Source organism: Pteropus medius, unplaced genomic scaffold, assembly GCF_902729225.1.
Source record: "Pteropus medius unplaced genomic scaffold, Ma_sr-lr_union100, whole genome shotgun sequence".
Lineage (NCBI taxonomy): Eukaryota > Metazoa > Chordata > Mammalia > Chiroptera > Pteropodidae > Pteropus > Pteropus medius.
The window spans coordinates 14,482,968-14,503,061 of NW_024340692.1; the positions used below are offsets into that span (position 1 = coordinate 14,482,968).

Consider the following 20,094-nt stretch of genomic DNA (forward strand, 5'->3'; position numbering starts at 1 on the left):
GTAATCGAGATAAAATGAAGTCGTTAGGGCAGGCCCTAATCCAATATGACTGATGTCTTTGTAAAAAGGGGGAAATTTGGGCACTGAGACAGACATACATAGAAAGAAGACAGTGTGAAGAGACAGAGGGAGAAGATAATCATCTATAAACCAAGAGGAGAGGCCTGGAATGGACTCTTCCTTCATAGCTCTCAGAAGGAACCACCTTGGACTTCTGATACCTTGATCTTGGACTTCTGGCCTCCAGAACTGTGATATAATAAAATTCTCTCATTTGAGCCACTTAGTCTGTGGAACTTTGTTATAGAAGCCCCAACAAATATACTATTATTTATTGAGTACTTGTTCTGTGTGAGGCACTGTTCTAATCGCTTTATAAGTATTAACTCCTTTAGTCTAACAAATTCTCCATCAGGTAGGTACAGTACAATATTATCCAGAAGAGGAAACTAAGACCCAAAGAAGTTAAGTAAATTGCCCGAGATACTCAGATAGTAAGTGGCAGAGGTAGAATTTGAACTGAGGTAGTCTGACTCCAGAATACTCTTAACCAGTGTCTCCTACTGCCACAGTAAGTACCCTTTATCTGAAAGACTGCAAACTGTGGGCTTCTGGCCATGGTTACTTCACATGTGTTTTGTTTGACCCTGAGGTAGACTATATTTTCCAAAGATGCATAAAACCACATACTCTCAACCTACATACTCTTACATGCTGTGACCTTGCCACTCCTCTCAGGACACAGAGTCCATTTCTCTGCTTCCATGAGACTACGTGGGCATTGAGACTGCTTTGACAAACAGAATAGGATGAAAGATATGCTGTGAAAGGAACAAGTATGGTTCTTAACTGGCCTGGAAGTTTCTCTCTTCTGCCTCTTGGAAGCTGGTTGCCATGTAAATGTACAACTTCTTGAGACTACCTTCCCGTGAGAAGGCCAAGTACATGGAGAGGCCCTGGAGGAGGAAATACCATCCCCCGCCTCCCTAAAAAAGAGAGAGATGGAAAGAATGGACCAAGGAGCATAGATACAGAGGTGCTAGATATGTGGGAAAGAATCCATCATTTTGGAAGTGGATCCACCAGCCCTAGTCGCCTCTGCTGATGCCAAAAGCGAATCACTCAGCCCTTCACTGATCACTTGAACCTTCTCAAATTCCTAAAGCACTAGTAATGAGCAGAATAAAATGGTGGTTGTAAGCCACTAGTTTTGGGGTTGGATATTATTCAGCATAGATAACTGATACAAATCCTGACAATGTTTTAAAATAATTTAAATTTGTCGCCAGCGTTTCAAATTGAAACAGGCCTCACACACACCTACCTCGCCCACACAAAAGGATTTTCAGCTTTTCCTAAAGAATTAGAAGTTAGCTCCTCCTACTTAGCAAAAGTTGCTTGTGATAGAGCAGTGTTCCCTTTAGATGGGGCGCATGCACTCTGTATAGTTCCCCAGAGCTCCTATTAGACCCACTTTCCTCTTTTATGCTACCTGCCTGTCCCTTTTGAAATTTGCAGTGTAGCTTCAGCTGTTTCATTAAAGCCTCTCACCCAGTTCCCAACTAGTTAAGCAACATTCCTTGGCTCCTTCAGATAGTCACACAGCAGCACCAGGCACAGGAGCCTGTGAGCCACTGGCCCTCTTTTTCCTTGCTCTAGTCTCCTCCATGTACCATCTCCACATTCAAGAGGGTGGGGGCGTGTAGCCAGGCCCTCTTGTTTCTGAAGCTTTTCTTGTTTGCTTGTTCGCTACCGCAGGAGGGGTGGTTCTCCAAAATTGAAACTTCATACTGTGCCATTCCTTCATCTCATTTCCAGGCCCCCTGCTGTGTGACCGTGTGACACATAGTCATTCTGCGAGAATTGAGACGGATATTGGCAGTTTGGGAGCTGTTGTTCCTGCTTATGTATGCAAAGAACATAATTGCTAAGTGCATCATCTGCTGTAATTTACACATCCACATATAGCACTGAGCAGGGCATTCTCTTCTTCCACGGGCACCCAGGGTTGAAGTTGTGTACACACACTAGCCTAGAGAGAAGCTGGCTCATTTCCAAGGCTCCAGGCGGCCCAGTGGAGGAATGGAACAGCGAGGTTTCTAAGACCTCCAAAATGAGGCTGGCAGAGTTTCTCCTTAGATAATTTACAATTATTGCAGGGAATGCAAGGGATAATCTGTAGCATCTCACCTCTTTTGTCGCTGTTTGCATATGAGTTTCAGGCCCCTCATAAGAGTTAGCTATAATGATAGATCTAGGATTCTCAGCTATGTGCAAGCAATGATATTAAAAAAAAGGCTGATCCCTACCCTCAAGACAGACATCTTGGAGCAGAGCAGGTAGATAGACATCTCTTGATGCACTTTCAGTGGCAGATTTGTTCAGATGTGTCAAGTCTGACAAAATCGTAAAGGTGCACTCCTCTTTGACTTGGTTCCACTCTTTGGTTTGCACATATTTCTACGGCATATAGAAAGTTTCACTGGTGGATTATAAAGTGAGAAGGGGCCTTTTGCCAGGACAGTCAGCTGAGGTGCCAGCATTGAGCCTAATCCATTTTAACAGCATGCCCGAGAAGCCTCAGGTTGTACCCCAGGAGCTCAGTTTTCTCCAAAAGATACAGATATGTCCAGCAAAGTTGTGAAGGGTACAGAGAAATAGTATAAAGTATCAGTTCTGCTCTCCACAAAGTTACATTTTAAGCTTACATTTTAGGAGACAAAATAATGTATCTGAAATAATTATTTTGAAAGTCTAGAAAAAGAAAATGTCAGGAAACTCCAATCTAGGCATTACAACAGTCAGACTCTGGTATCAGACTTTCCGGACTTGAATCCTGGCTCTGTGGCTCAGCAATGTGACCTGGGACAGTTTATAGAACCACTCTGCCTCAGTTTCCTTATTTGTAAAATGGGTATAAAAGTGCCTCTCTCGGTGTCACTATGGAAGCTAAAGGACTTAATATGTGTGAAGGGCTGAGAACACTACTTAGCACTTGGTAAGGACTCAAAGAATGATAACACTTAGCATTTCATCTATAATTCTGTATTGCAAGAATGTTCTTTCTAGTCCTTGCGATTTCCTGTGTAGTTTCCTCATTAGATGTCAGAACAGCACCCTTAGTCACCAGGCCTCTGAGAGCTAGTGCTGTTCATTTCCTAGCTGCAAGGGCAGTGGAGTAGAGCTGGACTTTATGTCCAACGGAGCTGCACTACCATCTGTCAGCTGTCTCACCTTGCTCCACAGGCTTAACCTTTCCGTACCTTGATTTCCTCATCTGAACTGGGGACAACAGTTCCTACCTCAATGGATTGTTATGAGTTGAACTGCATTCCCCAAAAGGATGTTTCGAAGTCCTAATTCCCAGTACCTGGGAATGTGACCTTATTGAAAACGGGATCTGCATGGATATAATCAAGTTAAGATGAGGTCATTAGGGTGGGCCCTAATCTAGTAGGACCGCTGTCCTTATGAGAAGAAGGACATTTAGATATACAGACACACACAGAGATAGGGAGAAGAGAACACCACATGAAGACAAAGACACACAGAGGGAAGACAGCTATGGGAAGATGGAGGCAGAGACTGGCATTATGCTGCTACAAGTCAAGGAACGCCTGGGGCCACCAGAAGCTGGAAGAGGCAAGGAAGGATCCTCCCTTAGAGCCTTCAGAGTGAGCACATCCCTGCCAATACCTTGATTTTGGACTTAAGCCTCCATAAAAGTAAGAGAAGAAATTTCTTTTGTTTTTAAGCTTCTCAGTTTGTGGTACTTTATTACACAACCCTAGGATACTAATACAGAGTGTGTATACAATAGACTCGTAACAGTGTGTAGCATGGGGTGGGTGCTCAAAAGTTGTCATTCTGAAGGCTACAGAGCAGTGAATACTATGCCATGTATTTGCTGTTGAGGAGATAGCTTCATAGGCCAAAGGAGCAAAGGAGCAAAGGAGCAGGCTAAGTCCTTCAGTATGCACGTGGGATCATCTAGATGCAAGGTTTCGAAGGGAAGCTCTTCTATTTATTCAGAGCCATTGGTGAGGGAAAGTGGAGCCCATGCAGGCCTTCAACCACTAGAGGGCATTTGAAGGACATCAGATCCATAGGAGCTGACCCGTGGTCAGCCAAAGGCCACACACACACACTGTATGGCCCAGCACGTGAAAGTAGGAAATAAATGACCCAAACAATAAATGTACTTATTGGTTTATTTTGGCCAGTACCTAGTCTAGTGTTTGCGTTAGGAATTCTGAGCAGGTAGAGTGTAAATATCTCAGCATGTATCCTGTCTGACTTGGTAGTCGTAGCTATTTTCCCATCTGTGTAGGAACAGCCAGGACAAAGAACTCTAATAGAAAAAATAATTTTAAAACAACCAAAGAGAACAATAAACAACAGATTTAAGTCCAGTGATATGCTCAATTAATAAAAATAAGCAAGGCTATTAAAATAGGAAGCCCCAAGACTGGATACTTACCGCATACACTTTGAAAAGGTTCAAAGTAGAGTCTTAAACTAGAATCCCATTTAACGGAGATCCCTGTAATTCAAAATCTGGCAGGTGACTAGAGGCTGAATGGAAAAGGCTAACCCCACAGAGGCGAGGTCAGGATTAGAGACTTAATTCTGTCTCTTTCTCAGTGATTGACATTATGGCCGACCCTGGACAATTCACAACCTGTCTGGGTCATTATTTCCCAGTGTATAAAACAAGGATAATACCAGTCACCAGATCAATTTTCTAGAGTTCACTCAGGTCCCTTAATGAAAGGCGCATTATAAACACAAATTGTAATTATACCTGAGAGTGCTTTTTCCTCTGAGGGAACCACAGGGCTTTTCTATCTTTGAAACTTCAATTATGAAAGTTAGAATCTTATGCATTTGGCAGTGGTGGATAAAAAATTATTCATAATATGAATCATATAAGAGCAGTTTAATGATGCTCAGAATCTTAAAGTGGGGCATTACTGATGTGAACAAATTACCTGGAACCTGGAGACTTCGAGTCTAGTCATTATTCTACTAATTAACCCTGGGGCCTTGGGCAAGTCATTTCACCTCCCTGTGCCTTAGCCATAAAATGATGTGGTTTGATTAGCAAAATCTTTTCCAAACTTCAGTTATTCTCTTCATGATTTTTGCCATATCCAAGAACCATCTGTATTATTATGAACTTGTTAATATTTCTTTGATTGTTTTATTATTTCTTTAAATACATTAATCTTTTAAATTTAAGTGAATATTGCCCACTACAGTCTTGATGTAAATGATAATATTGATGACATTTCTGGTTTAGAGTGCTACATATATTTATATATCTAAATATATATGTGTGTATGAATATATTTTTGATTACTCATTAAAGAAAAATATAATTATTAAAATAATATTATTAGAAAATATATTTAAAATAAATATAAATATTTGAAAATACATTAGGAAAAAATACTCTGAGTATATCATCTAAAAGTAATCTTACATACCATATTAACATATGTACCAATTTGGAAAAAAAAAATTGGCCTATATTATGTTGAAGAATTCTTCCAAAGCTATGAGCCTATGAAAGAAATTAAAATATAAAACAAATACAGGAGCAGCTGATGGTTTTGATCAAATTTGGATCTACAGCATGGCAGAGAAGCTATAAATTTTTTATACTAACAGTGTTTTCTCTACCAGATAGATATATTAACACCTGATACTATTAAGGCAGAAAGATTGGCAAAAGCAGCATCAAGTAGATATTGATGGGAGAATGTTGAGAGAAAATGTCCTTTAAAAAATATTAACTAAAAAGATAGATCCTCAAGGGAGGAGAGAAACTCATCCCAGAAAAGTCAAGATTTGTGTTGATTATAGCCCAGAAAGTTGCAGAACATAAGGGTGAACTTAGAAAGTTTTTATGTTCAAATATTTCATTACATCTCTCTCTTTAGTAGGTGAATATGTACTAGCAGCTCTAAGTTGTTGGTTCATTCAACTAGTAATGTTCTTTGAGTGCTGGCAATGCTCCAGGCCCTGTTCTGGGCACTGGTGATACATCCAAGAATGAAGTATATGGGATCTGTGCTAAAGAATCACCACTGTGTATTCATAGCTGTAAGATCTATACCAAGTCTATTTACTTTTCTGAGGTTTCTTTCCCTCACCTTTAGATGGGGCTAACAATATTTCCCAGGAAAGTTTAAATTGACAGAAGATACACAAAACGACCCGGCATGGCACAAATAGCAAATGCTACATAAATGTTAGTTGAATTTGAATCTGAGAATCATAGCACCAGAAAGAAATTTATAGATAATCTAGGCTGTTCTTTCCCAGAAATAGAGCTGGAAGCTGCAAGAAATTTAAGCTGAGGGACACAATATGGAAGCTTGGCCTGCTGCCCTGTTACTCCGGTGTGAAATTTTTATTGTTTGGCTATGCAATTTAATTTCAAATAAGGTGATTCTACTCTCAGACAGAGCTATAATAAAATGTCACAATATACAGTCATCTAAACATATCCCTACACCAATTTATACTTGTTTAGTGATAATCATTCATGCTGGTTAATCAATTCCACCGAGTTTAGCTTTAGGGCAAAAAAATTCTGTTATCTGCCATCAGAGTTTTTCAAGTTACCGATATGTTTACCAACTTTGTTATATTTCTTAATACATGGCCTGGCCAGGATCATATTTAAACAATTATATTTCCACTTTTCTATTACAATTAGGAGCATAGCCAGTCTACAGTCATGCTACACTGAACAAGCCCGATCCGGTCTGATCTCAGAAGCTAAGCAGGGTCGGGCCTGGTTAGTACTTGCATGGGAGACCACCTAGGAAGATCAGGTGCTGTAGGCGTAAAAAATAAAAAATAAAAAATAAAGATTGTAAGCTGACAAGGTCTTCATAATCTATGAGGTCAACCAAGAGTTGCCCCACCTAAAAAATAAAAAAATAAAAATAGTAAACAAACAAACAAACAATTAGGAACATAGCCGACTCTATACAAGCCCTGGGCAGGAAGTATTCCTGTCCTGGTTCTGTGTTGTGGAAGTCCCTGCTCTATCCCTCCTCTAGTCACATTGCTTATCCTGGAGCAAAGAGTCCAGAGGAGAAGAGGTAATGCCTGCTATAGCCCTAGCATCTCCTTTTGAATCATACTCCTTATACCTGGGACCTTAGAATTGCCTGCCCAGATTATTCCAGCACTTGATGGTCTTTTGCTAGGCCTTCTCTACCAGGTTTCTCTTCTTTAGGATAGATAATGCTACTGGTATGCACAAAGCTAGGCATGACTTTCGTGACCAAGGAGATGAGTGGGTAGGGGAGTGCTTAGTGGACAGAGCTTGAAAGTAGAGGTTAGGGTGTCCACATGTACATGTAAAATGCCCTTCATAATGCAGGGCAGAATGGGGTAGGGGGAAATTAAAAGGAAAGTGGTGTTACGTTATGGAGTTTTATTTCTGCTTTTCCCCCCAAAGCCCTGCAAATGTTTTGTTGGAACTGACTTTGTTCTTGATGGATGTCTGGTTTGTTTCTTCTCCCTTTCTCCTGGTGGCTTCCTTTTGTCTTTTCACTACTCTCTGGCATGTCTACTGAAGGCTGGTCAGAGGCAGAACATAGAGGTTAAACTCCCATTAGATCATTCTCCTAGTTGGTGAGTAAAGAATAAATTTTGAAACTTGTGAACAGCCTTGATAAAATGTTTCCTAGAATCACAATATCTTAAAATCTGAAGGGACCTCAAGGGTCATTTCTCAAATCCATGTGGGTAAGAGAAATGAAAGCAGAAAGACACAGAAACAGCTAAATAAACTTATGATTAATCTAAAATCTCATCTTTGACTATTTTTACAATTTTATGAGGCTTCAGAGTATATGATCATTAGCTGGTGGTATTGAAATGTGATTTGTTCTTACACCAAGGGTACTTGTAGCTATGTGTCTTTGGAGTTGTATTTGCAGTCACTATATAGCAAAGGGGCTTTGTGACTATTTTGTACTCTGCAGACTATTCTGATACGGACATTATAATTCTTGGTCAATTTCATATGACTCTAAAGCACTTCCCACATTCTATTTATTTTATGAGTTTAACTAATAATATTTTTAAGTACTCACAACTATTCCTTTCCCCCTAAAAATTGTACCTGTCCTGTGATCTTATTTCTTCTGTGTCCTACTATTTATTAAGGCTATATGGTATACTCATCTAGGATATGATGTCAATGGCCAATGAAAATGTAATGGTTCCTATCTCAGGCAGCATTATAAGACCAACCTTTATTAACTCTTTAGTTAATATTTTAAAATTTATTATTTTAAAATTTATTATTAATTATATTAACTCTTTAGTTAATATTTTTAAATTTTTAGACAGAAAGGCAGACCTGGAAAGGGAAATAATCATGTAACCCTAAAGTTTTTGGAATTGTTTCGGCCACAGAATCAGCTTAAAGAAAAATGTTTTGGGTGGCAAATAAGATCAACCTTTCAACACCCAGCAGGAAATAAACAATACAGAGACAGAGACCCAACTGCACTGTGAAGGGTCAGTTAGCCATGCAGAAGTAAGCAGCACTGAATGGAGGGTGGTGTCTGTGAAGTCCTGGAAATGCAGAAAATATGAGCCAGAGAAACTGAGAGAAGAACTTCTGCAAGGGAGATCAACAGCAATACTAACAGTCATGGTGGATGCATCACAGAAATTATACTCGGTGACAAGGATAGCGCATAGTACACAGGCTCTCCATGGATGGAGAAGAGAAGAGCGGTGATAAACGGACGAGGAAAGAATTGTGTGGTGCTGAAGGAAGAATGAGGTATTGCCATCTCAGTACTGGAGCCCTTCAAAGCTCTGCTCTGTGTAGAAGGAAGAACATCTGCATCTCAGTGTGGAGACCTGGAATAGAAATTTTTAAACTTTTCTCTGTGTGATATACACCAAGGGATGATCTTTCCAGGCAAGATCTGCTCTGATGGGCGTGCCAGGGATGAAGTAAGATTGCTGGGGCCTTGCTACTTCCCTCTCACCTTCTCAAAAAGCATGTTATAATGAAAGGAAGTAATGTTTGGTACCACATGGCAGGAAAGACCTCCTCCTCCTCGGGGACAGCACTTACCAAAGCTAGGAGCAAAGGCAGCATTTGGTAATGCAACTCAAGGTAAGAAAAGTGTCAGAGACTCCTTTAAGCATTAACATAGAGAAGGCCCAGCTCGGGCATGTGAAATTTCTGCTCTATACAAAAAGTCAGTTTGCTGTCTACCCAGCCCTTACCTCCCTTCCTCCTTCTCTGTCTCTCTGTCTCTGTCTGTCAGTCTGTCTGTCTGTCAGTCTGCCTGTCTGTCTCTCTCTCTCTGTCTCTCTCTCTCCTCTCTCTCTTTCGTTTCTCTTTCTCTCTTCACACACACACCCTTGAATGTGAATATGTACAAGAACATGACTGATGATTCATGATGGCTGAAGGGGACAGAGGAAGAACACAAAAGTCTCAGTGACTTAAAGGGATCTGGTCAGAATGGAAGAGAGATATAACCAAAAGTGAGGGTTTTTTTCTACAGTAATCATGAGAGAGGCAGCCATGTGGGGAAGCCCAAAATGCTTGGGGTACAGTATCTATGACTATTGAGTACGTGGGTGAGTACAAATCCCATTGCATTGTAGACTTCCTATAAATTATAAGATATGACTCAAAGTTGAAGGCAAGAATTTTTGTAAAATTCCTCTGAATTGTCAGGGTGTATTGGACTTGGTAACAGTAAAGATGCTTGCTAATATACTTTGCCTCCCCTCCATTATGATGGGCATAGTACTGAATTACATAGGGATGATCTTAAATCTACACTACTTTTCTATTTGAAAAGTAAATTATAAACCTCATATATATTATATATATATATATTTGGTAATTACATTTTTGTATTACAAAAATTTTACAAAATTACAAAAATGTAATTACCAAATATATATATATATAATATATATGAGGTTTATAATTTACCAAATATATATATATATAATATATATGAGGTTTATAATTACCAAATATGTATATATATAATATATATGAGGTTTATAATTTAATTTTTTTTTATATATGATACGCCTTACAACTTGTGAGGACCCTTCTGTGAGTCATGCTACTGAGATGAGTAGGATCAAGATAATTTTCCCTGAATGGCCTTAAAGCTGAGAAAAGCTAATGCTAATGATCAGAAGTTGATTTGTGTGTGTGTGTGTGTGTGTGTGTGTGTGGTGGTGGGGGTATTCTGTGTCATGGGAAACTGTGGGACATTTCTTAGTGCTGAATAAGAACACTGGCCATTACATGAGTGGTTCTCAGAGAGAAAAGGAAAAGTTATATGGACACGGATTTCCATGACCCAAAGCTTTTCAAACGAGCCAAGTATTATTATCTAATTTTTTAAAAGTTGGTTGGCCCTGGCATTTTAAACTAAAACAGGGCAGTAGAAAGCTAGATAAACTTTTCGTCAACAGTTTGAACTGAATCTCATTTGAGCGGACATGAAGGTGTTGTGATATCAGAACCACAACCAAAGAATCATGTGGGGAGATGTTTATGGAAATTATAAAGTGGACGTTATATCTGGAAAAACACAACATATGAGCCAAGGGTCCCTGTGAGCTGAAGCATGGGTGATCAGGTGACTGCATCCCTAGGAAACGAGTGTCCTGAAAAGTGACTTAAAAAAATACCTACTTTAGAATAGTTCTAGATTTATTAAAACCATTATGAAAATAGTACAGAAATTCCCATATACCTCACATCTAGTTTCCTCTATTATTAACATCTTATATTAGGAAGTACATTTGTCACTGAACCAATATCAATACATTATTATTACTTAAAGTCTACACTTTATTCATATTTGCTTAGTTTTAATATAATGTCATTTTTCTGTTTCAGAATCTCACACATGATACCACATTACATTTAGTCGTCATGTCCCCTTAGGCTCCTTTTGGCTGTGACAGTTTATCAGACTTTTTTTTTTTTTTTTTTGACCTTCCTTGATAGTTTTGATGAGTAATTGGTTGGGTACTTTGAAGAATGTTCCTCAGTCGGGATTTGTCTAATGTTTTTCTCATGATGAGAGTGGGATTGTCGGGCAACGTGTTTTTGGCAGAAAGACCACAGAGGCCAGTTTCGTCACATCATATCCACAGTACTTCCTATCACTATGACTTATCACTGTTGATGTTGACCTTGATCATCTGGCTGAGGTAGTGTCTGGTTTCTCCACTGTGAAGTTCACTATGCACAATACACACTTGAAGAGGGAGTTACATTCCATTCCTTTTAGAATGAACTTTCTATGTAATTTATTTGGAATTCTTCTGTATAGGAAAATTGTATCTTCTCCTTATTTGTTTATTTGTTTGTTTGTTTATTCAATCATTTATTTACATCAGTATGGGCACATGGATATTTATTTTATACTTGGGTTATAATCTAAAACTTTTTGCTCAAATCATTCCAGCTTTGCCCATTGAAAGCTCTTTTAGGTGGCTCCTGCATCTCTGTGACATTCCCCAGTCATTGTGGTGGTGGTTGTTGTTTTGAGAACTTATTTTCTGGCACTACGAGATGCTTCAGGCTCATCCTGTATATTTACTGCCCCAATCCTAGGCTTAGTCATTTCTCCAAAGAAAGCTTGTTCCTTCTACAGGAGAATAGTATTAGAAACCAAGATATGTGTATTAGCCAGTGTGACTTTTTTTAAAGTTCTGAGCTGTCCACTCAATAGCATACCTATCAATGTGACCTGGCATATTAGGGATGTTGCAGTTGTAGCTAATGATTTAAATTGTCCTGACAGGTCAAAGAATTCATATAAAAATCTAGAAGATAATGATATTCCAGATACTGTGAATTCTACTGGGAAGTGGGGTGCTTCAGCTTTTGAGTCACTCATGTCTTTTGCAGAAATCCATCTCCATTGCATTGCCCTGAAGCTGCTTCATCTGTATAAGCTTTGCGTGACATTTATGAAAAGGATTCAACCACTAAAATATTTGTTGACATCAAAGAATTTGTCGAGAAGTAGACTGTATAGCTATGGCTAGTGTTTGTCCCCTGAAGAGTTTCACGTCTCAATCTTCAGTAGAGGCAGTAAAAGCTTTCACGGTTAAGTGCATGGGCTCTAGAGCCATGTTGGCCTCATTTCAAAGCCTAGCTTTTCTGCTTACTACCTTCCTACCTCCAAGGACCTTTCTGTGCTTCAGTTTCCTTTTCTGTACAGACCTGTGGTTTTGAGGATTAAATGGAGACTATATCTATCTATATCTATATCTATATCTATATCTATATCTATATCTATCTTTATCTATCTATCTATCTATCTATCTATCTATCTATCTATCTATCTATCTATACAGAGAGAGAAAGAGAGAGAGAGAGAGAGACAGACAGACAGACAGACAGACAGACCTAATAGTGAGGATTTGTTATTGTAGTAAAACCCCAACATTTACCTCTGTATGTATCTACAGCTTCATTAGTAGCACTTCATAATAATGACCCTGAGTAAATGAGAGATGGAAATAAGGTTCATCTAATTTTTAAGATGGCATGGAAGGTATAACATATCCAGAAAGATTTTAAAATTCAAAATCCCTGAAAGGCTGGTATGGAGCCAGTGCTTTTATAGTTAACAATGAGTCATCAGGAAAAATAGAGCAATTCAGAAGAATTTTCCCCAGGGATGTGGATGGTCATGTCCTCATTGTATACTAGGTTTAAAAGGAAAAATTTACACATGAGATTGTTAAAGTTTACTGTGGCCATATTAACATCTTAGGGTCACAGGGAGAAAGTCAAGGAGGTCAATAGTAGTGGTTGACTAGGAGTGGAGGGAAGGAGAGAAGAAAACCAGTATTTTCCTCTTAGCATGTAAGGTTTTGAAATTTTTGTATTTGTTGTGTGTGTATCAGTGTGAGTGTGAGAATGTGTGTATTACTCTGCTATGGATGCCACAACAAAATTCCACAGATTGGGTGGCTTAAACAACAGAAACTAATTTTCTCACAGTTTTGGAGGCTGGACATTCAAGAACAAGGTGATGTCAGGGTTGGTTTCTGTGAGTTCTCTCTTTCTGGCTTCTACATGGCCACTTGCTATGTCCTCACATGCCTTTTCTCTGTGCATTGAGAGAGATCTCTGGCCCTCTTCCTCTTATAAGCTCATCGGTCCTATCAAATTAGGGTCTCACTTTTATTTAACCTTAGTCACCTCTTTTAAGGCCCTATTTCTAAATATAGTTGAGGGGGTTAGGGCTTTAACATATGAATTCAGTCCATACCTGTGTGTGTGTATGTGTGTGGTTTTAGGTTTTATAGCTCTTGGCATTTGGACAGAATTTTCTTGTCAATTGTTATAATATTCATTTTCTTAAAAGACAAATTGATTCTGGATTAGCCTTTCAATATTAACTCTTCTGATAGGGATTAGAAGAAAACACCATAAGAAAAGGAGATAAAATTCTAAAAGAATAAGCTGAAAAAAAAGAAATATCTTAAACTAGACTCTCTGTGACTTAAGACCTCATGGTGAGAAGATGATATGCTGCTCTCTGGAGCGACCGAAGTCAAACCCTGAGTATTCTTTATGTAATCCCACTGGAAATATGTTTGCACAGAGTTTAATCATAGATGTATCCAAACAAGAAATGAATGACTTGCCAGTGCTGTACTGGACAAGGAATAAATAAAAATCAGAAAAATTAGCCTCAAAAGAATTAATTCAACTTCATGCTATGGGTTCATTTTTATTAGGATTATATAAACATTTGATTTGGGGAGGACGGATCTAATACATTTAGCAGAATCTCAAGATATTTAGAGACCCTGAAAGAATGACATTAGAATTGTACCCAGGAAAGTTTAAGCATTTTTAAACATTTCAAGGTATTTTTCATATATTTTTTTTTATTGCTATGCTGTAAAAAGATAAGCTTTTAATCAGAATTTTATATACAGCCTATCTACCCCCAAAAGGCACTACAGCCAAGGTAGAGGTCATGGTCACTTAAATTGCATTTGATATATTTAGAATTATTTTTAAAATTACTTATTAAACAAAGATGTTGAACATTTACTATGTTTAAGGAATACCACTACACACTGTGAGTATAAGCAGTTTTGTAAGACTTTGTCTTTTAATCCAATGTCTTATAATATATTTGGGATGATAGCAAAAGTACACAATTATAATAATAGTAAAAATAATAAATAGCTAATACTTATCTAGTACTTCTCAGGTACCAGACTTCTTCCATACATTATTTCACTTAATCTAATCATCAGACAACTATAAGAGATGGGTACTCTCATTTAAAAGATGTAGAAACAATACTCATAGAGATTCCATGATACTCCAAAGTTACATTGCAAGAAGCAGAGAAACTAGGACTTAAACCTGTTCTGCCTAATGCAAAAGCCTGATATTTCACTAGGCTCTGATGAAAATTGCCTGACGTCTAGCATAAATTGAAAATGTTTTGGATTTTAGGAGAAAATGTGATCTGGTGGCAAAGTAGAGAAAAGCTTTGGGCTAGACATGTAGAAATGCTGAACATATTCTCAGCAGGCAGAAATGGGTGCAGGAAAAGGGCAACCAGTGATAGGCTCAGGAAGCTAATCCACTGGCGAGGCCAGAGTGAGTTATGGAAAAAGCCAGGCACCTACGAGCCCAGGACTGACTTGGCAGTGCACCCTCCTCTGCAGGAGACAGGCACAGCCTAGGGTAAGCATGGAAAGGACAGGGCAAACTCAACAAACAGACCAATCTATACTGAGAGAACAAGAAAAATATAGAAAAGGCTGAAAAAGACCTTAAGATAATATTTCCCAAGAGAGATAAAGGAGTAGTAAAGGGGGAAAAATGGGTGCAGGAAAAGAGTATCAACCATGCATGAAGGCAGGACATGACAAGGCAGGTTCGGGAGATGAAGTATTAGTGATCATGCTAATAGGGTGAACTGGGGTCAGATTATGGGGTGGCAGGAGTTAAGCTAAAAAGTTTGGAAATATTACATAGATGTTATTGAATTAAAGCTTTGGGGTGGGTGTGAATATGAAAAAAAGAACCCTTTAGAATTAGTCAACGTCTAGTATCCAAAATAGATTAAAGATGGGGAAAAATTTAAGATTAGCTGGTAATTCTCAATCTTAGCTACATATTAGAATCATCTGGGGAGTTTTTTTTTTTTTTAAAAAAAATGGCAAATTTTGGGGCCCCACTCCAGCCTAATTTAATCAGAATTCCTAAAGTTGGCACTGGACTTAAAAATGTTTTTAAAGCTCCCCCAGGTGATTCTAATGTGCAACCAGGGTTGAGAATCACTGAGTTAGATTATTGCAGTCATGCAGCATATAATAAGTTTTTGAGCTAGGATGATACCAGAGGATATGATTAAATGCAACAGACACTATGGAGGTAGAGGAAAATGTAATAGCTGTAATATTTGGGGATAAATTATTATACATGGAGGGGAGAGAAGGGGAAACAAAGATGTTAAATGAATAGTTCTGATGAAATTGGAAGAGACTGGATTTAGGAAAACGAATCATCTAGGGCCGGTGAAGTTTTTCATCTTAATGTATGTTAAGGTTCAGTCTCGCATGGAAAGTTTCAGGAAGTCAGATATTCAGGACCAGATGGAAAGAGACAGCATGAGAAGAGATGAGATCTCAGAGAGAGACAGAAAGAAAAAAAGAAGGTAGGACCTTATAAGATGCTCACATGGAGAGGAGCAGAGAAAAGAAGGGAACAACAGAAAAATAAAACCACAAAATGCAGATTCCAAGAGGGAGACTCTCAACCAGACTTGTGTCGGAAATGAAGGAATTTAGAAATGGGTGGCTGGAATGTGAAATACTGCAGAGTGGGGATGACACAACCTACCTAGCCCCTTGTTCTCAATATGCAAGAACAATAACATTGCTGTGGCTGCTGCATCTGTTTGTGTCTTCCTCTTGGGCTCTTGAGCACATAATTTTGCTCGCTGTGAATGCAATCTGGTCTCTTTGCTTGATGAGAAAAGAAAAGCACTTTAAGTATGTGTTTCCATGGAGGAGCTTATTAAATAGGCTGAAGGTTTCTGGGATAGGTTGGAAGAAATAATACAGAAAGAAAGCCAAGAAAGAAAAGTTTTTTTTTTTTTTTTAAGAGGCAGAAGGGAATTAAAATTGGTATCAACAAGTTGGCAAGTGAAAAGCAGTGACACAGAGAAGAAACAGGAGAGAAAGAGACAAACAAAAGATTGAAAACTTCATGATTTTAAGCCTTCTGAAACAGTTATGTCTTGGTTTTATAAGGTGTGGTAAAGAAGATTCCGCTTCTGGCAGGTTTAAGGAATTCTGAAGAGAATATCATCCAAATGCGTAAGAAGCAGATTGTAGAATCTACAGACCAGTAAGATGGTCATCAAGCTCTAATAACATCAGAGACTGGCCCTTTAGTCACCTACATATTCTTTGAAAAAAATCAATAAATAAAAGGAAAAGAAAAGCAGCTGTCAGGAGGAGGTAGCATGAGTTCTGTAGGGACACGTTGAAAAAGTAAACTTTATTTCCTTTTCTGATAAGTAACTTGACCTGTTGATTAAATCACATAAAAAATGCGTATCTGACAATGTCTGTCATGATGTTCTTGTGACCAACACAGGGAAATATTAGATGGTAAGACAGCTTATCGATAAATTATAAAGATCATTGGGCCAGAAATAAAGCACCCAGGCTCTGGTTCCAACTCCATCACTTAGTAACTTTTACCCTAAGAGAGCTTTCATACTCTCTGACCTTCAGATTCTTCTTCTTTAAAATTGATTCAGTAATAGCTGCCTTTTGTTGTACACAGGGATAAGTGAGCATCAAACAAGTCAATACATGGGAGCAGGCTTTGCAATCTGAAAAGACTAATATCTTTAAGAAACTTATTATTGATGCCAGTGATGGGCAGAATACCAAAACTGACCTCAGTTTAATCCCTGGAACCTATTTATATGTTATGTGACACAGCAAGGGGGAATTAAGGTTGCAAATGAAATTATGGTTGCTAATCAATTGACTTCAAAGATTATCCAGGATATTTCAGGATCCCATGTAATCACAAGGTTCTTTAAATGGAGAAGAAGGAAGAAGAGTCAGAACAAGAGAGATGGCTTGTTCTGATCATGACTTGACCAGCCAGCCATTGCTGGCTTTGAAGCAAAAATCCAAGAATGCAGGAGCCACAAGCCCAGGAATGCAGGCAGATTCCAGAAGCTAAAAAAGGCAAGAAGACAGATTCATTCATAGAGCCTCCAGAAAGAATGCAGCCCTGCCAACACCTTGATTTTAGCCACAGTGAGACCCATTTTGGACTTCTGATCTCCTGAATTATATTAATTTGTTTGTATTAAGCTACTAAATTTGTGGTAGTTTGTTACAGCAGCCATAGGGAAACTAATACCAAATCTTTGTACAAGCCTTTCTCTAATAAAGTTCCAGAATTCTGTGCTCTTGTTCTTAACCTACACAAAGTCCTATTAACAATTTATGTGATCAGAGAAAGTACGTTTCCATAATTTAGATGTAACATAAAACTAGAAAAAATAGCACATGTTGCTTAAACCCCTGATAATTCTAAAAATAAAAATGTTCGTGAACCAAATCAAGATAAAATTTCAAAAGGAAATGCAAACTTTTCCTTTCGGGTTCAAAATATAAATTGCAGAAGTACAGAATGAATAGAACAAAAGTTGTTCATGCAAAAAGAGTATATGAATTTTAATTTTTATAAAATTATCAAGTCATTATGAATCAATAAAGACTGATGAAAAGCTAATGCAATTCAAGGCTTCATTGATAGAAACTGGGTAAAAAAACAATAAACAGTTTGTTGGACTCTCAGGTGAGTCTGTATATGGAGTACTGTTTACCTTTTGAAATACCACATAATTGACTAATTGCATATTGTCAAAGTAGAGAGACCAATAAGGTAAACTGTCAATACCAATGCCAGGACTTGACCAGTGATAAAAGAATAATCTGTTTAAAAATAGAGATTTATACCCCCCATCCAAGACTTAATAAATTAGAATCTCTGAAGAGGAGACCAATAATATGTATTTTGTGTTCTTAGCAAGTGCCCAAGGTGATTCTGATGTGCAGGGCATGTCTGAGGTATGAGACACAGGCTAAATAAAGTAGTGAAGTTACTGAGATGAAAGGTAGGTAGGTATAGATTGTGGAATCTCAGATTTAGGGAAAGCATCGTAATTGTCTTCAAATATTTGAAGGGTTATCAAATGACTACCCTCTGGAGTTACACAGAATGAATAAAAGGTTCCAAGTAACAAAATGCTATCTCTATAAATACATCCAAGCTGATATGTGAGACCTCCAAGCCTCCCACCTTCAAACGTTTCTGGGCGTCTCCATGGGGTGTTACATGTGTCTGAGAACTAGCTGTTGTTTTCTAAGCTTTTGTAACATATCTATCATCTTCTATCTCTACATGACTATTGCTAATATCACCAAAGGTACCATTGTAGCCTCATCAACCAAAGCACAACCCCCTGGGAAGTCTTTACCATAGAGTTATGCCTTCTTTAGCAACTTCCTGATTTCCAATGAGTGTGGTTTCTCTTACAGCTCAGCCTGCTGGGTCCACTTGAGATGAAATGTAATTTAACGATTACTCCAATTAGGAAGGGTTCACAGTCAATTTATGCCACTCTGTGACACAGACTCGTGATCTCAATATTTTATAGATATCTATCCTTCCTTCCCTCCCTCTCTTCTTGCCTGACTGCTTTGCTTGTTTCCTTCCCTCCTTCTTTCCTTCTTCCCTCCTTCCCTCTCTTCCTCCATTCTTTACTTTTGTCTTTCCTTTAACTTACTCTGCAGCCTGTCTCTCCAGTAACTAAGGAAATAACCAAAATTTAACTCCAGTGAGCTCAAGGAGAAAATAAGAAACTTATTGTACAGATTCAGAGGTAATTCAAGAGAAGCTATTCACACTTTATAAGGGATTACCACCTGAACTGCAGGAGTATCAGGAGCCAAGGCAGAAACTCTCTGGAGCCACAGAGCTTTCTTTTCATAATTTGTTTCATGCATCTTTGAGACCAGCTTTCATTGCTTCCCTGTGTACAGTGTAGAGAATGGCTGCCCCAATTGACATTAATTTTCTGAGTATTCACAAAGATTCATCAGAATCTATGGCTGCTACTTAAGGTTAAATTTCTCAGGAAAGAGAATCTAATTGGCCAATTTGAGGTCAGGTGTCCACCCCTGGTCCAATCAGTGGTGGCCACAGATCATGTGGCCCATTGCCTTATTAGCAGATATGAAAGTAGAATTTCTAAGTAGTATGAGCAGTGTTTCTGTGATGAACATTATTAGGAGAAGGAGACATGGAATAGGCAGGCATCGTGTGTTGTTCCTTCACTAGTCTTGGACCAAATTTTCATACTTCTACTTTCTTCCCTTTGGATGAGTTTTTTTCTGAAAGAACCTCATGTGAATAGATTTTTGTTGGGCTACTCAACCAGTCTCTGAAAGACATGCTCAGCCATACCTGCTTCCAAGTATAACATAGCTCTCATTCTCAACCTAAAATCTCTTTTACAAATAATTGTCGGGAGATGAGCTTCTTATCCTAGGAAGCATTAAAAGTAAAAAGAATAACCTATAACAAAATTGTAGAAAAGATGCATCCTTGGCACAATAGCCTAGACAATTATCATGTTTTTAAACTCATCAGTAACCTAAGTTCACATAAAATATAAGTTGATGTACTAGCCATTCTAATCGAAACTGTCTAAAAGCTTGAGAAACGACAAAATAAACCTACTCTCAGGATTTGATATATATTTTTAAAAATATTCCTTCTATGACCACAGATTCATTTACTTTGCCAAGAGAAGGAGGAACACATCGAATTAGTAGTTGTAAATTAAGAATTTATCAGTCGAAAAGGGTTTCTTGTGCTCTTTTTACAAATGTCGTGGGGATTTTAAGAACGATTTTCCAGGTCATCAAACTAATTAGTATTTCTTAAAGAACAAGAGTGGTAAGAAAAACTAG

The 20,094-nt window shown here is 38.2% G+C and overlaps 1 pseudogene; it reads left to right on the top strand.

Annotated features, from left to right (window-relative positions):
- Nucleotides 1-6,738: 6,738 nt before the first annotated feature.
- LOC120593088 (uncharacterized) lies at nt 6,739-6,857 on the top strand (annotated as a pseudogene).
- The last annotated feature ends 13,237 nt before the right edge of the window (nt 6,858-20,094 follow it).